The sequence below is a fragment of the Salvelinus namaycush genome, chromosome 37 (genome assembly GCF_016432855.1).
Source record: "Salvelinus namaycush isolate Seneca chromosome 37, SaNama_1.0, whole genome shotgun sequence".
Taxonomy (NCBI): domain Eukaryota; kingdom Metazoa; phylum Chordata; class Actinopteri; order Salmoniformes; family Salmonidae; genus Salvelinus; species Salvelinus namaycush.
In genome coordinates, this window is record NC_052343.1 from 4,018,807 (window position 1) to 4,034,870 (window position 16,064).

Below are 16,064 nucleotides of genomic sequence, written 5' to 3' on the forward strand. Positions count from 1 at the left end.
TGCATCTTCTCCAGGGTTCTATTGTATTAAGTCTATAAAACGTGGCCTCAGTTAAGCCATTGAGTCTAAGTAAAGACAAAATAAGATTTTCTTCTATTTTGAAAGCAAATGATTGTACCGAACACACAAGCTGAATAAAACACGTCATCTGCTTGCACAAGACAAGGAATTCATCCAAGTTCCACAGTTAAATTAGAATACATTCCTCAAACATATTTTCTTACTTGGACCTCACTTTATGATGATAAAATACTGATCTTATTGTCCCACTTCGTCTGATGACCTTATGTGTCAGAAAGGGAAAAGTTGGTGAAAGTTTTTGAATTATTTGAAGTAGTGGCATTGTGCTAGGAGTCGACTCCCTGAGTGCGATATCAATGAAATGTCACATATTGAATAGTTGTTGTAAGTTTGTAAAATATTTGAAGTAGCTCTGTGCTAGCTTTCCTGCAAGGTTCACACAGTGTGGATTTTATGGATGTGATTGTGTTGTGTCAGTTTACGGTGTGCGTGTGTGCGTGTGTTTGTGTACAGACTGATATGGATGTGGTTAAGACAGGGATCCGGGTGGCATGTGTTCTTGGACCTCCTAATTTTTACCTCCAGGACACAGATCAGGTCCTAGGGCACAAACTAACATCTGTTCAGTACAACCACTCCACAGCATCTGTGACCCCCCTCCACAATCCCCCAACACACACACACACACACACACACACACACACACACACACACACACACACACACACACACACACACACACACACACACACACACACACACACACACACACACAGGCCTATATTTTATGTCAAAATACAAAATGTATTTGAAACCAAGCATGTTTTCTGGGTTGAAATTGATCGTTTGTGGGGAAGATTGGAGATTTCATGGAGGAAAACTAATGATACAATTGAAGAGTTTCAGTCCAAAATGCTATATGTCCATTTTCAGAAATGTTGGTAAATTAGCTTTTTTGTTTAAAGACTTTATGAAAGAGATTGGTATGTTTTTTCCCCCGTCTAGTCATGGGTTATTAAATGACAGACATGTATTTGCTTGAAACTAGATGGTTTCATATCAGAGACAAACAATCACATTTAGTTGCAAAACTTACCACGTTTCCAGTCACAGTTTTTATGCGAGTAAAGTCGTATAGTATAAAAAAAACTCATGCCAGTTGTGATGCAGTTTTATAAATGCAGACAGATCATTTATTCATTCAACATGGTGGGATCAGAGGAGGCACATTTGCTATTTAACGCAACAGTTTTTGTGACAAAACTATCAGTAGAGTTGAAAATGCGATGAAAACACAAGGAACGTTTGATTTTTATTCGGTACATAAAAACTTCATCACGCACTGATTTGTATCTGCAACAAGTCAGTTTGGTGGAAACACCACCGGTGGGAAAAGGCACATATTTTCTTTATGCATATTTTTTTTATATTTGCATGAAAATCTGTTGCCAAATTGGTTGGAAACCTAGCTACTCTCAATGAAAAAAGTATCACTGCAAGGTTTGACGCAGTCAAATGTGACAAATAATTACATTTGGTTGGCGGCACCTTAATTGGGGAGGACGGGCTCATAGTAATGGCTGGAACGGAACATACGGAATGGTAATCAAACACATGCTTTTCATCTGTTTGATACCATTCCATTCACTCCATTCCAGCCATTATTATAAGCTGTCTTCCCCTCAGCAGCCTCATGTGGTACAAATGATACATTTGTGACATCCGTATTTTAAGACATATATATATATATATAAAAATGATCAATAGAGTAATATGAGATCTGAGCTCTGGTCAAAAGTAGTGCACTATACAGGGAATAGGGTGCCATTTGGGACGAGGCTTTACTCTAACCAAACGCTATAGGATGAGGCTAGATTTACGATGTGTTGAATTTGTATGTGAAACATACAGGACACAAACATTCCATTCCAGAGAAACAATGGATCTATTTTGCAACAAAACCAATTGTAATACACATCTCAAATCTATGTGTAGAAAATCTGAGGGCAGTAATATTTTACACACCCATAAAGGTACCTATAAGCATGAATTTCTGATGAAAAAATACAAATGTGAAAAGATATAGCGTTTTGGAAATAAACTCTTCAATTACAGGGCTAATAAACCCCTTGATAGTGACAGGGTTGAATTAAAGGCTAACGTCTGTGTGAATACCTGATTATTATCTGTGAGGGGAAAATCGCTAGGTGTCCTCCCAAACTACAAGCTGGCCTCATTCACAGAGAGTGTGCTCTCGTGTAGAGCATGTGAATGGCTAGACTATTAGCCTGTGTGCATTCAGGGTTGATCGTCTGGGACTGGATACACTCTGTTCTCCCAGTCTCTGGTCTGAAGTGGCCGCTGACACTCACGTCCATGGTGATGATACGTTTCACAGTCACACGACTATTGTTTTTCTTTGTTTCTCTATCTCTCTTCCTTTCGCCAGTTCTCCCTCGTCGGTCTATTTTGCATGAATTGAATCTAGATGGATTGTTTATTTATTTATTTATTTTTAAATAGAGGTTTACCAAGAACACCGTCGAATGAGGAAAGCCATCACAAGGGCACTTCAGTGATATCACCAATAGGTGCCCGGCTCGCTCAAGTACTGTTATTCAAGCTGCTGTTGAGTGGCGTCGGGAGAGTTTAATCAAAACTCAGTTTGAAAAATGTGGAATATGATCATCATTGTCATTATGTTTGCCAACGCTGGGCAGCATTAGCGGAATAAAATTATATAACCAATGTTCGGGAAGAAAAGCTGCAACGAGAGAGAGGGTTTTTGGCACCTTTCATAATGTCCGCAGCCATTTTGAAATGGGATTGGTCAAATGAAACCTTATCTGAAATGGCTTACATTCCATCCAGCCATTCCCAGAACACTTCGATCAATATTCATGCGGGGAGTTTTATCATAGTCACCAAGCCCCTCGTGTTTGTCATAAAATGTGATTATTCCATAAACTACGGACACACAATACAAATAAGATGAAGTGCTCCTTCTGGAATTAGCAGCCTTCCTCTTACAGTGTTAGGAACCCGTTCAGATAGTTCTGAACAATCAATTACTGGAATTATAATCCTGCAATTACCATCATATTCTTCTCATGCTCATATATGTATGGGCAGGAGTATGTGTACATGTATGTGTATGTGTAGTAAACAGGCAATTGATTAATTCTCTGTTTTTTTTGTTGCCATTATTCAGATTGTACAATACTACTAGTGGGAAGGAAATCTGACTGTCTTTGACCGCTGTCACAATACAGACAGCAGACATGTTTGGTGAAAAATGAGATTTTACCCCCTCTGTGCAGCAGAAAAATTACCCCGGCGGAATTATTTGCCTGCAACTACTAGAGCTTGTGGTAATTACTTTAATGATGTCCCCGCGCAGTCACCGACTCAGTGCCACAATCAGTCAAAGGCTGATCAGAGAATACAATTTCAGGGGACACACGGGGCAGGCACAATCATCTCATTAATACATGCTAATATAGCAGGGAGAAAGAGAACAGAGCCCAGACTGCTGCCTGATTCTCTAATAGGACATGAAACAACACTTGAAGCAAATATTATACAGATGATGACCCCTCTGATTTGACATTGGAAAAACCAAGGGTGTTGACCTTTACAGTAATGGAACTTTAGGTTTTTACACCACGATGAAATCCTTTCTATAAGGTTAACCACAAGCAACTTCTACACCGTCATATCAACATTACTGGATGTCTGAAACTCTTGCAATTCATTGCATATGAATATCATACAGTACACATAAAGCAGCATACAAATGAATACATTGTCACAAGGATCGAGCCAGAAAATTCTTGAAATCTGCATATTACCCCAAGAAATTGGACAAATAAAACAAAATGAATGCAGACAAATCAGGGAAATTGTACAGTATGTAAAGAAAACAAAAACAGAAGACATAAACCTTCAGGAAACAAATATACTGTATATACCGTAAAATAATACAAATTGAATACGGTGTATGGTGCAAAATATTTTTGGGGACTGGTCCAAAAAGACATGGTGGATGAACAAGCATGGTAGACTACTGATTTGCACAGCTGTTCCCCTTCATATCCACAAGCATGTGACCATGGTCTCTGGGTTTTACTCTTGCCCGCCTTACTGCTCTGCTGCTTGCTTTTGGTCCCTAACGTTATCCATGGCGTTGTTTGATTCTGATACGCCCTGAAAGGAAGGGGACATACGTAGCTATAACAACATCAATGCGCTTCGCCAGGTTTTCAAGTCAGGGACATGTCTTATTATAATTATTACCTATATATTATTTATTTCTCTGAGAAACAACTCGTTGTATGCTCCGAACTGTCAGACCACTTTTTTGGGGGTAGTTTTTCTCCTTACATCTTCCTTCCAAATCCTAGGAAATCTGGAAATCATTTATTTACATTTTGCATCTGCATAATGAACTGGGGAGCCAATGGCAGCCCTGGCTGGACGGAGACAGGGTGGCATGCCTTCAGTTTTAATGGGCATGCTGAGGAAACTTCCAATCCTTCTTGACATTTCTCATAGTGAAATAAACGTGTTCTGGGTCAGAGTGTCTATTAGGAAAATAAGAGACGAACAAGTCAATTATACTTCAATGACTGCATAGCCAGGGGACCTCATTATCGGGATCAGGGAGGTCCATGCTGCAGCAGCCCGCTCCTGTGTGTAGCTCCTGATTAAGTTGTGGAAGAATGACATGGCCCTTTTCCCCCTCTTTTACGCAGAGGAAGAGGCAAACACACACACACACAAACATGCTCACACACACACACACAGAAATTGTTGACACGTTCAAAAAAGTGAGAGGCGCACTCCGTCAGGGGGATGCAGGCGGGGATGATTTTGAGCTGCTGATAGGGTCACGGAAGTGGATGCAATGGGGAAACAGTTGTGGCAGGGGATGTTGCGAGCTGTCATGCACAGCCTGGATGCATGGCCTTGGGTTGGGATTGGAGGGTTGGGGGGAGGGCTGAGGTGGAGACGCGGGTTAAAAAAAGCAGAGCCTGGGGTTTGGTGGGTGGAGTGGTGCATGTTTTTTTCCTTCTCTCTATCTGCTGGGCTGTTCTCCACTGCGAGGACACCGCGATCTGTTGACGTTGATGGGATGAGCGCAGACAGGGTACAGGGAGCCTGGCTTGTCTTTCCTAGTGCTTGCATTGTGTGCATCACATAGCCAGTGTTTTAGCTAAGGCTCCAATTAATTCATCTAAGTGCAGATCTGGACCACTGGGAATTGATCAGCAACCAGTCGCCTTATCTGTGACAATACTGTTCACACTTCTGACTGGAGAAAGGCGACGTAGTAATCTCATATTTAAAGTTATGTGTGTGTTGTATAACCCTACATTTTCCTTGTCTTCTGTTTGTAATGTGGTGTTTTTACTACAGACAATATTGGCATTTTGACAAATACAGAAATAGTTTGACAGGAAACAAACAGATGAAAGTAAATCTGGAAATAGACTGATGTTGAAGACAAATGCTGACCAAAAATCTGACTGTATGAACAACATGGCCATTTTACTGTGTTTTTGATAGCATGGTTAACCTGGAATGTTCACTCCTTCTAGAATTGATGAATTCACCTCACTCACCACTGACCTGTAAGGAATTATATGCCTTGTTTCAAATTAAAATAGGAAATAAACCCACCAAACTGTTTCAGATTAATTGTTGAATTTCTGATCAAAACGTAATTTTTTTGTTATCGTTCAAAATTCTCCTATGTGAATCACATTTGTTGACCACAATTGACAAATTACATCAGTAAGTAGCCTTGCGTTTGTCCACACGCATAACAAGCACAAAGGAACCACACAAGTAAGGGCCCCGGCCATATCTGCTTGCATACCTCCGTTATTGCTCTCTGAAGCATGACTGATTTGATTATTTGATGACAGCTTATTTACAAAATTTGTTTCGGCACCATATGCCTCTAATATGCAATTCCCTTTTAAAAAAATGCTTCGCCCTGGGGTCTGTGAAAGGCCAGGCACTTCTCATACCTGGAGGGAGATTGGCTTGTGAGTTCAGACATGCATACTCCACTGGAAAAAGCGCAACGAACCGCAATCTAGTCCATGATCAAGAAAAACCTTTTTTATTGCGTCTCTTTTTTATGATATATTAATAATGGAGCTCGAGGCTACAAGTGCAGTTTTTGAACATCTTGGCCTCAACAAACCTACCCAATCAAGCAGAATAAGGGGATAGAAAGCACTTCTTTCATTATTTTCCAAGTCTTCCAACAGTAGTATCCTTATTATAATTGGTTGCCTAGTCTTGTTTCCCTGAGTAATCTTAAAATATGAGCAAGATCTTCAATTCAAACAAACTTTAACCAGCTTTACAACCTGTGTCTCATCACTATAATTGGTTCTTTAGTTGAGTTGACAGCATGAAAGTGATGACCAAATGAGAAATCATGGCAGATTCTGTCCATAACAGTGATGGTAAACCAAATTGAAAGAATAATGATATTAGACCCCAGATGGATATTCTTCATTATTCCCTTAATATTAAACATCCATAATTATGATATATAATCAAATATTCTAAATTAAATAAAAAGCAATTACATGAATTTAACATTTGCCTTGATTATATTCTGACATTTTCAATAAAATCTATATAAATAGTTAACTTCCATAGTAAATACTATAATTGAGATGAGCATGATTACATTATAATCCTATTTATTGTCTTATATTAGTAGTCTATGACTGACATCTGTATATAATAGATAACAATGCAAGAATCATATCGCAATACTACTGATTTGCAAAGGGATTGATAAATGCTTTCCACACCATGTGATCCTCCTCTGGTCGAGTGCAAATATTTTCTGATGAATTTCAAAATAATTGTATTTGTTCAGTGGACAAATAACTGCAACATTTTTGCTAATGAAATAATTTAATAATATTCTTTTACCTTTATCATTATTATTATCATATGTATTCATCTTACTTTTATTATTGTTACATTATCATTTTTATGAACAAAATCATCCTCATCCTATTTGGATAATCTAACCCCATATAGTATCCCATACACATGCTTAAGCAATGTCCTGGGGCTGGGCTTTTGGGGTCATGGGTGAGCATCAGTAGACAATAGGGCATGTTAGGGATTAATACGTTTCTCCATGCAGACTGCAGAGCAGGGCATTTGTATTTGTATTTGCTGCCAAGGCAGCAGCTACTCCTTCTGGGATCCAGCAAAATTAAGGCAGTTCTACAATTTCAAAAACATTACAATACATTCACAGATTTCACAGCACACCGTGTGCCCTCATGCCCCTACTCCACCACTACAATACAAAATCCATGTGTACGTGTGTGTATAGTGAGTATGTTATCGTGTGTGTATGCATGTGTCTGTGCCTATGGGTGTGTTGCTTCACAGTCCCCGCTGTTCCATAAGGTTAATTTTTATCAGTTTTTTAAATCAAATTTTACCGCTTGCATCAGTTACTTGATGTGGAATGGCGTTCCATGTAGTCATGGCTCTATGTAGTACTGTGTGCCTCCCATAGTCTGTTCTGGACTCGGGGACTGTGAAGAGACCTCTTGTGGCATGTCTTGTGGGGTATGCATGAGTGTCCGAGCTGTGCGCCCGTAGTTCAAACAGACAGCTCAGTGCTTTCAACATGTCAATAACTCTCACAAATACAAGTAGTTATGAAGTTAATCTCCCGTCCACTTTGAGCCAGGAGAGGTTGACATGCATATTATTAACGTTAGCTCTCTGTGTACATCCAAGCGCCATCCATGCTGCTCTGTTCTGAGCCAATTGCAATTTTCCTAAATCCCTTTTTATGGCACCTGACCACACGACTGAACAGTAGTTCAGATGCGACAAAACTAGGGCAGTGATGAGGTCACTATTGAGTGATAGGAGTGCACTGTGTCTACTACACAGTATCCTACACATCTCATTCACACCTAACATATGGAGAAACCTGGCCAGCCAAAGTTCATAATCGTACAAAACATATAGCTATCGATGGCAATCGCACACAAAACATTTGGTTCTGGAAGCTGACATTAAGAAATGTCAAACGATGTCTCAAGCAGTGCCCCACCTGTTTTGAGCACCAGATTTTTAGCAAAAACGGGATCTTGCCTATTTTGCATGTTATTTTGGCATTAATACGTGTCACATATCAGTTTGCAAACAATGTAAAGAAAAAATGTATCATTGAGTTAATAAAGCCACATGCAAACATGCAGCTACAAAATGCAACTGTTTCAGCCTAGCTCAGTGCTTACTGTGGTGGTGGGGCAAGCCAGCAGAAAATATTGAGCGTAGCGTCGTGATTGGCTCAGTGTTCTGTCACTCATGGGGACACTTCATCACCGCCAAGTCTAAGGGTAGATCTTGAAAATCTGAGCCCTATCACGTGTCAGGTATGACCCAGATGCAGACAGTGTCGAAGAAACAAACGTTTATTTCTAATACAGGTACAGGCAAAAGACAGGTCAAAGGCAGGCAGGGGTCAGTAATCCAGAGAGGGTGCAAAGGGTCCAGAACGGCAGGCAGTCTCAGGGTCAGGGCAGGGAGAAGGGTCAATAATCCAGTGAGGTGGGGCAAGGTATAGAACGGCAGGCAGGCTCAGGGTAGGCATAAGGGTCAAAACCGGGAAGAACTAGGAAACAGGCGCAAGAAACAGACAGGAGCAGAGGAACAAACGCTGGTAGGTTTCACAAGAAAAATTAACTGGCAACAGACAAACAGAGAACACAGGTATAAATACCCTGGGGATAATGGGGAAGATGGGCGACACCTGGAGGGGGGTGGAGAAAAGCACAAAGACAGGTGAAACAGATCAGGGTGTGACAAGCCCTTTGAGTGCTGCCACGGAGTTACATTAGAAATGCCCATCCAAGAAGGCTCAAGGTCATTGGCCACAGATACATTTACGTCAAATCACGTTATACGTACAGTAGCTTTGATTGGACTGATGACGTCAACATCATACTTTCAAAATCTTAGCTAGCAGTCATCATCATGAATCAAGTTGACAATCTACTGGCAAATCCTTTTTAATCCTTGTCATATGAAGATAAATATTGAAGAGAATTGATAGATAAAACTTATTGGTGCTCATCGGCCATTGGACACAACAAGTTGGAAATGGCAAATTCAACAATGTTTGGAAGGAATCGGTGACAGTGGTTGTTTAGTCCCAAATCTGGGTTTAAGGGGCTCTTTTCCAGGTTTAAAATGATAAACATTCAACATTGGCCATGCGGTCAATGAAGCATGATTTGTGCCGCGCCCAAAACAACTGTTAACTCGGAACTGCGAAAACTTGACTTCAGTGAGTTCAAGACAACTTGGAAGTCTTTTTTTAGAGCTACGACCTGAAGATCAATGACGTCATCATGATTCAACCTTGCTTTTTTCCGAGTTCCCAGTCGTTTTGAAAGCACCATAAATCCAGAGAATGCCAGACTTTGATGACAACATTTGCCCACGAAGAACCGCTGCACCACCTTCCTGTTCAAGTGAGCACAGCACAACAAGGCGAGTCCAAAAATGTATTGTATGCTGCTGCATAAATTATGTAATATGTGACCCGATTCAGGAAATCAGGCATATGTCGCAAGTCACGACATCACAGGAGAGCCATTTGAACGTAAACATTTTTTTAAATCAAAATGCGCTTTTTGGCAGAAATGCCTTCTCGAATATGTGAACTTTCATGTGCCTTAATAACAAACCTGTATGCCATCTGTAAATACGAATAAAATAGTTCAATTACAAACCTAAGTTGGTTTAGCCACAGAAAAAGTCAGCAACCTTCCCGCTAGCCATGATTGTCTGTGCTAATGAGTGGGCTGGACATGCTGAGAGATGAGTTTGGATTGGTCTGGGTGTAGCATAATGTGTCTATTAAATGAGATGCTCGTTATGTTTAGATAATCCTTTCTACTGCAGTTTTTCTAAAGATATAACGTTAGTCATGGAGAACTGCAAATATCTTGCTACTGCTCTCAATAACATTGCTGCCCTGAATTTATCAGGCGCTATCGACAAAGGTCAGTGGGAAAAAGTTGTGATGGACTACTTTCTGGAGGACGATCGTGCCATGCTGGCACTCTCTGACTCTGAAAATGTAATACAAGGAGTTGCAGTCTGCCGTGAAGCTTTTATCCATGTATACGGGTAAGAATCTAGCTACAGTTTTAGATATTATATGTTTCTAATTTTGTCAGAAAGTTGTTTTCATTGCAAGTTAAAGCGATGACAATCGTTTTGTATTGCTAGTAATGCCATTTTGCATCTATTGTACAATAATGCTTAAATATTATGCCACATATGTCAGGGAGATATGTATACTGTAGCTAAGAAAGTAAGTGTGTTAGTAGCCCATGTGCCTCACCCTAATAATTTGGTCTATTTACCCCTCTTAATTTTGCCTACTGTTCTGACTTGGTGGTGCACATGTAGCCTATAACCTGTTTTAGAGAAATGTAATCATTGAATATTCTAAGATATTTCATTGTCTGCTTATATGCCCCCTTTATTTACCCTACGGTTCTGACTTGGTGTACAGGGAGAACACTAAGAACGGCCCATGTTCTGAATTAGCTAAACAAATATTTATATTGACTACGCCCGTCCTAGCTCGCTCATTAATGTCTTAATTGAAATTACGGATTGCCTCTTATCCGCTTGTCGTCCCCTTATGCCATAGTTTGTACATTTCAATTGTCATTAGAAACCACATTTTTTAAGCAAGTCAGCCATATCAGCTATGTTTTTTTAAAGGCAGTAAATGAGGCTGAATGAACTGTTTCGCTGCCAGACAAGGCATGTTGGCCCTAACAGTTTGTGGGCACCGTTTGTCACCGTTATAGTGCAATTCATGTATTGCTTAGTGTTGTATTGTGTTGTGTTGTGGCTTTGCTGGCATGCTTCCAACTTTTTTTTTTGCCCCATCAAGATTTATATGCTAAAATCGCCACTGGTGTCAAGAGAAACTAAAATATATTTTGAATGCCTGGCTTTGACTAAACTCCCACCAGTGAGAAGGGCCAAGCGGGAGACGGACTTCTCATGACCAACCATTACAGGCAGGAAATGCATCACTACTGTAGCAAGCTCAACCCTTGAAAGGATGGTCAAGGCAGGCAGGGAGGTACTCTACACCACAATACAAGAAACGCAAAAAACTTCTTTACTACATGTATGCACTTTTGCACTGAGACATTTTTAGGCTTTTTTTGGCAGAAAGAATTTATTTTTTGAACCAGTGATCCAGCCGGTGAATGATGATGGCTTTTCTAATTCTTCATTTCAATGAAATCAATTTAGGAGGTGCCTGAAAAATGGGAAGGGCAGCGGGGTCTGCTCCTGGAAGTGTTCCTTTGGCGACCAGAAAATGTTTAATTGAAGTCTAAAAGCACTGAACGCCTTCAAGGTCTCTAGGTCTGCACATACTGTATTACTCAGCACCTCAAAGAGTTAAACATGTCACTATTTCAATTAGCTTAAAAATGGAACTAGGGTCTGTAGGACATTCCCTACCATATTCTCGAGTTGTCAGAAGATGACTTGACTATATACTGTCTCTTGATCACGTTGACTGCGAGTATGTGTGAGTGTGCATGTATACAGTATGTGTTTGCAGTGGTGGAAAAAGTACCCAAAAGCTATACTTGATTAAAATGACTCAAGTAAAAGTGAATGTCACCGATTAGAATAATACTTGAGTAAGTCTTAAAGCACCTGATATTAAATGTACTTAAGTATCAAAAGTAATAGCTGTAAGGTAAATGTACTTGAGTATCAAAAGTAAAATTATGAAACGTAAGAGGCATAAATCCAAAAAGCAAAACGCCAGACCTTTTATTTGGTTTGAGCTTGAGTTTTTCTGAAAGGTAATAGTTATTTTTTCTAAAAGGTAACAGTTAGTTTACAGATGCAAGAAGTGCTCAGATAAACAAAAAAGGTGGATTCTCAATTAGGCAACACTTCAAAATAAATATCTTACAGACAAAATATAATTATGGTTTAATTAAGGAATATAGCCAGTAAACGTAAGAATTAACCTCCTACAATAGAACCCTATATATTGAAAAATATTATGTAGATGATGAGCTCATCAAAAGTACATGTACAGATCTGCACACAACCTCACTGTAGGAATATGAGGACATCACCACAGTCATGACTTTACTATAGGGGGCAGTATTCGGAAGTTCGGATGACTGAGGTGCCCAAAGTAAACGGCCTGTTACTCAGGCCCAGAAGCTAGGATATGCATATAATTGGTAGTATTGGATAGAAAACACTCTGAAGTTTCTAAAACTGTTAAAATAACTTCTGTGAGTATAACAGAACTGATAAGGCAGGCAAAAACCCAAGGATAATTTTTTTGAGGTCACCACCCATTGAAATGGCTGTCTATGGGAACATCAAAGGAAATCCTTCAAGATTGCAGTTCCTATGGCTTCCACTAGATGTCAACAGTCTTTAGAAAGGGTTTCAGGCTTGTTGTTTTTTTAAATGAGCTAGAATTTGTAGTTTTTCCGAGGTGGCTCTCATTTTGACTGTAGTCTTGTGGCGAGCGTGGGTGAGGGCGCGCACTTCGTTATTTATCTCCGGCAATGAACATACTATTCTCCATCTTAAATGTTATTGTTTATTTACATATTAGGGTACCTGAGGATTGATTAGAAAAGTTGTTTGACTTGTTTGGACAAAGTTTATTGGTAACTTTTGGGATTCCTTTGTATGCATTTTGAACGAGGGGAACAGGTGGATTACTGAATCAAGCGCGCCAACTACACAGAGTTTTTTGGGATATATAGAAGGACTTTATCGAACAAAACAACCATTTGTTATGTATCTGGGACCCTTGGGATTGCAAACAGAGGTAGATCTTGAAAGTTAAGTGATTTATTTTATAACTATTTCTGACTTTCGTGACGCCTCTGCTGGTTTGGAAAATGTTTTTAGTCCTTTTGTACGCGGGGCGCTGTCCTCAGATAATCACATGGTATGCTTTCGCCGTAAAGCCTTTTTGAAATCTGACAAAGCGGCTGGATTAAAAAGAAGTTATGATTTTAAACGATGTAAAACACTTGTATTTTCATGAATGTTTAATATTACGATTTTTGAATTTTGAGCTCTGCAATTTCACCGGATGTTGTCGAGGTGTGCCGCTAGCGGCACGTCTAGCCCAAAGAGGTTAATTTGATGACTGTTATTTATTTAATCCACTAACTATGTTTAAATGTTACCCAATTTAATGAATCATGTAACAACTAACTCATTAGGAATTTGGGGCACCACGGAAGAGGTTGTTTAAAGAGTTACCATCTCCCGAATTAAACTCTATAAGTTATATATCAATAAACAGTCATACATCGATAAAAAGTCATCTTATTAATCATTACCTCTTATCATATCATCATTCTGAACAGTCGTAACCCCAGCACTACTCATGATTCTGTACTACACAAATTGGTTTAATTATTTATTCACTAGCTAAATAAATAATAACAGGATAACATACACACTTAATACATGAGACAAAGGTCCATAGCAGACTGTTACAATATGGTGGCTTTCTACACAACGACAAGGAGAGGGAGAGAGGGAAAAAGACACTTATCGTTGATATAGTTCAGAACTATTCTTACAGTAATCATATAGTTTGCACACTAATCAGCTGTCTCAGCGATTGTCTGAGAGGGGAGTTTGTTTTCCCCATTGTGTTGGTATTCAGGATTTGGAACACGATGGACATGAGCTGCAGCTCACCGTCTCTCTGGTCAAAAAGAAGGTGAGTTTATTTCTCCACTCGTGTTGAGGTTCAAAGTTCCAACCATTTCAAATGTGTAGCTCACGATTCACGTTTCCTGGTCTATGAGATTCAGCGTTTAAACCACTTTAGACATGGGCTGCAACTTTAATGTTAATCTCTGTTGGCAATCCTTTTATGCACCCTGGCCAAAAAGGGACGGTTCCGTCAGTCTGACACGCTCTCTGACCTCATTCGGGGCGTGGCTACTTACTATGCACAAAGTTATGTAAAACTATTATCTCTTATGGCTCGTAAAATCATGTCCCTATCTTAACAAAAAGACTTTAATCATTTTCCATATTATATGTGTAAGAGTATTTCAAAATTAAATACACAACGCAGAAGTCGAGAGGTTAATAGAGTACTAAAGGCCAAGAGGACTAAAAGTCAATAGAGTACTAACGATCAATGGAAACAGTGTTTTTTCTGTAGTAGGGGATTAATGATCAATGGGTCAGAGACATGGGAGGAATTTGTCTATATATTGAGCCTGAAATAGGATACTGGTTATTTGGCCATTGGCCCAGTTTTATTGCAAGGATTTCTAATTGCTCAACCACAGGCAAGAGCTGGGTTATAAAACTGCATCCTGTCCCTTTGTTCTGTGGAGAGAATCACAGGAGAGAATCACTGAGGACAGGGGAGAATGAACATCTACCTCTCAGGATAACATCTCTTTGAATAAACCTATTTTCCTCCCCCTGATTTGCTTTGGGGTCTGTGTTATTGAAGAGTAACATCAACTGCTAACACTTTGTGCCGTGATCCGGAGGAATTGGTCTTGAAAATCTCAACTGTGTGTTGATCCAGGGAAAAGAGAGGACTGAGCGCAACCCACAGGATTCAACTCTTAATCTCCTGACTGACTGCTAACATATTTCTGGGTGAGTCTAGACCGATATCCTTTAAAATAACCAAATCAGGTAAAAATGAGTGCATGCAATGAGTGATACGTATCTGTGAAGTATAAGGTTCAAGTCCTTTGTTCTGTTATAAGGTTAAAGTCCTTTGCTTTGTTGCATGTTTGTTAAATCTCTATTATATGGGTTCAAGTCCTATATTAAAAGGTTTGAGGCCTCTGTTTTGAGAAACCTTCTTGTTGCATAGAAGTGAGTTGCTAGTTGAGTAGCAATTTTTACATGTGTAAAATGTCTCTGTGTCTACATGTTACATGTCTCTGCTGCCAATGACTGGAATGAACTACAAAAATCTCTGAAACTGGAAACACGTATCTCCCTCACTAGCTTTAAGCACCAGCTGTCAGAGCAGCTCACAGATTACTGCACCTGTACATAGCCCATCTATAATTTAGCCCAAACAACTACCTCTCCCCCTACTGTATTTAATTATTTTGCTCCTTTGCACCCCATTATTTCTATCTCTACTTTGCACATTCTTCCACTGCAAATCTACCATTCCAGTGTTTTACTTGCTATATTGTATTTACTTCGCCACCATGGCCTTTTTTTGCCTTTACTTCCCTTATCTCACCTCATTTGCTCACATTGTATATAGATGTATTTTTCTACTGTATTATTGACTGTATGTTTGTTTTACTCCATGTGTAACTCTGTGTTGTTGTATGTGTCGAACTGCTTTGCTTTATCTTGGCCAGGTCGCAATTGTAAATGAGAACTTGTTCTCAACTTGCCTACCTGGTTAAATAAAGGTGAAATAAATACATAAATAAAACAATAGTAATTTACAACATTAACAATGTCTACACTGTATTTCCGATCAATTTGATGTTATTTTAAATGGACAAAAAAGTGCTTTTCTTTCAAAAACAAGGACATTTCTAAGTGACCCCAAACTTTTGAACGGTAGTGTAAATGACAAATTATGATCATCTAACCATCAGTATTTGTGCTTGATTGTAGTTAGCCACCTCTCCAAAAACTTGGCTGATGTTCCCTCAAAAAACAGCAGCACAAAATCCTGTTCAATCTGAAACAAATAAGAAAGAACAAAACATTTGTTTTGTGCAAGTCCATTTCTTTCTCATAAAACATTCAGTTTTAACCTCCAAAACAGAGTTTGAGTAAATCACCAGCCTACACATTAACTGAACTACTATTACGGAAGTGTTGTTTTTGTTTAAATTTACTGGCAAACCTCAATTGTATTCAACTTAAAAGTGTTTTTTTAAAGTCTTACCAAGCCCTTCACATCCATAAAGCGTGGAAATTTG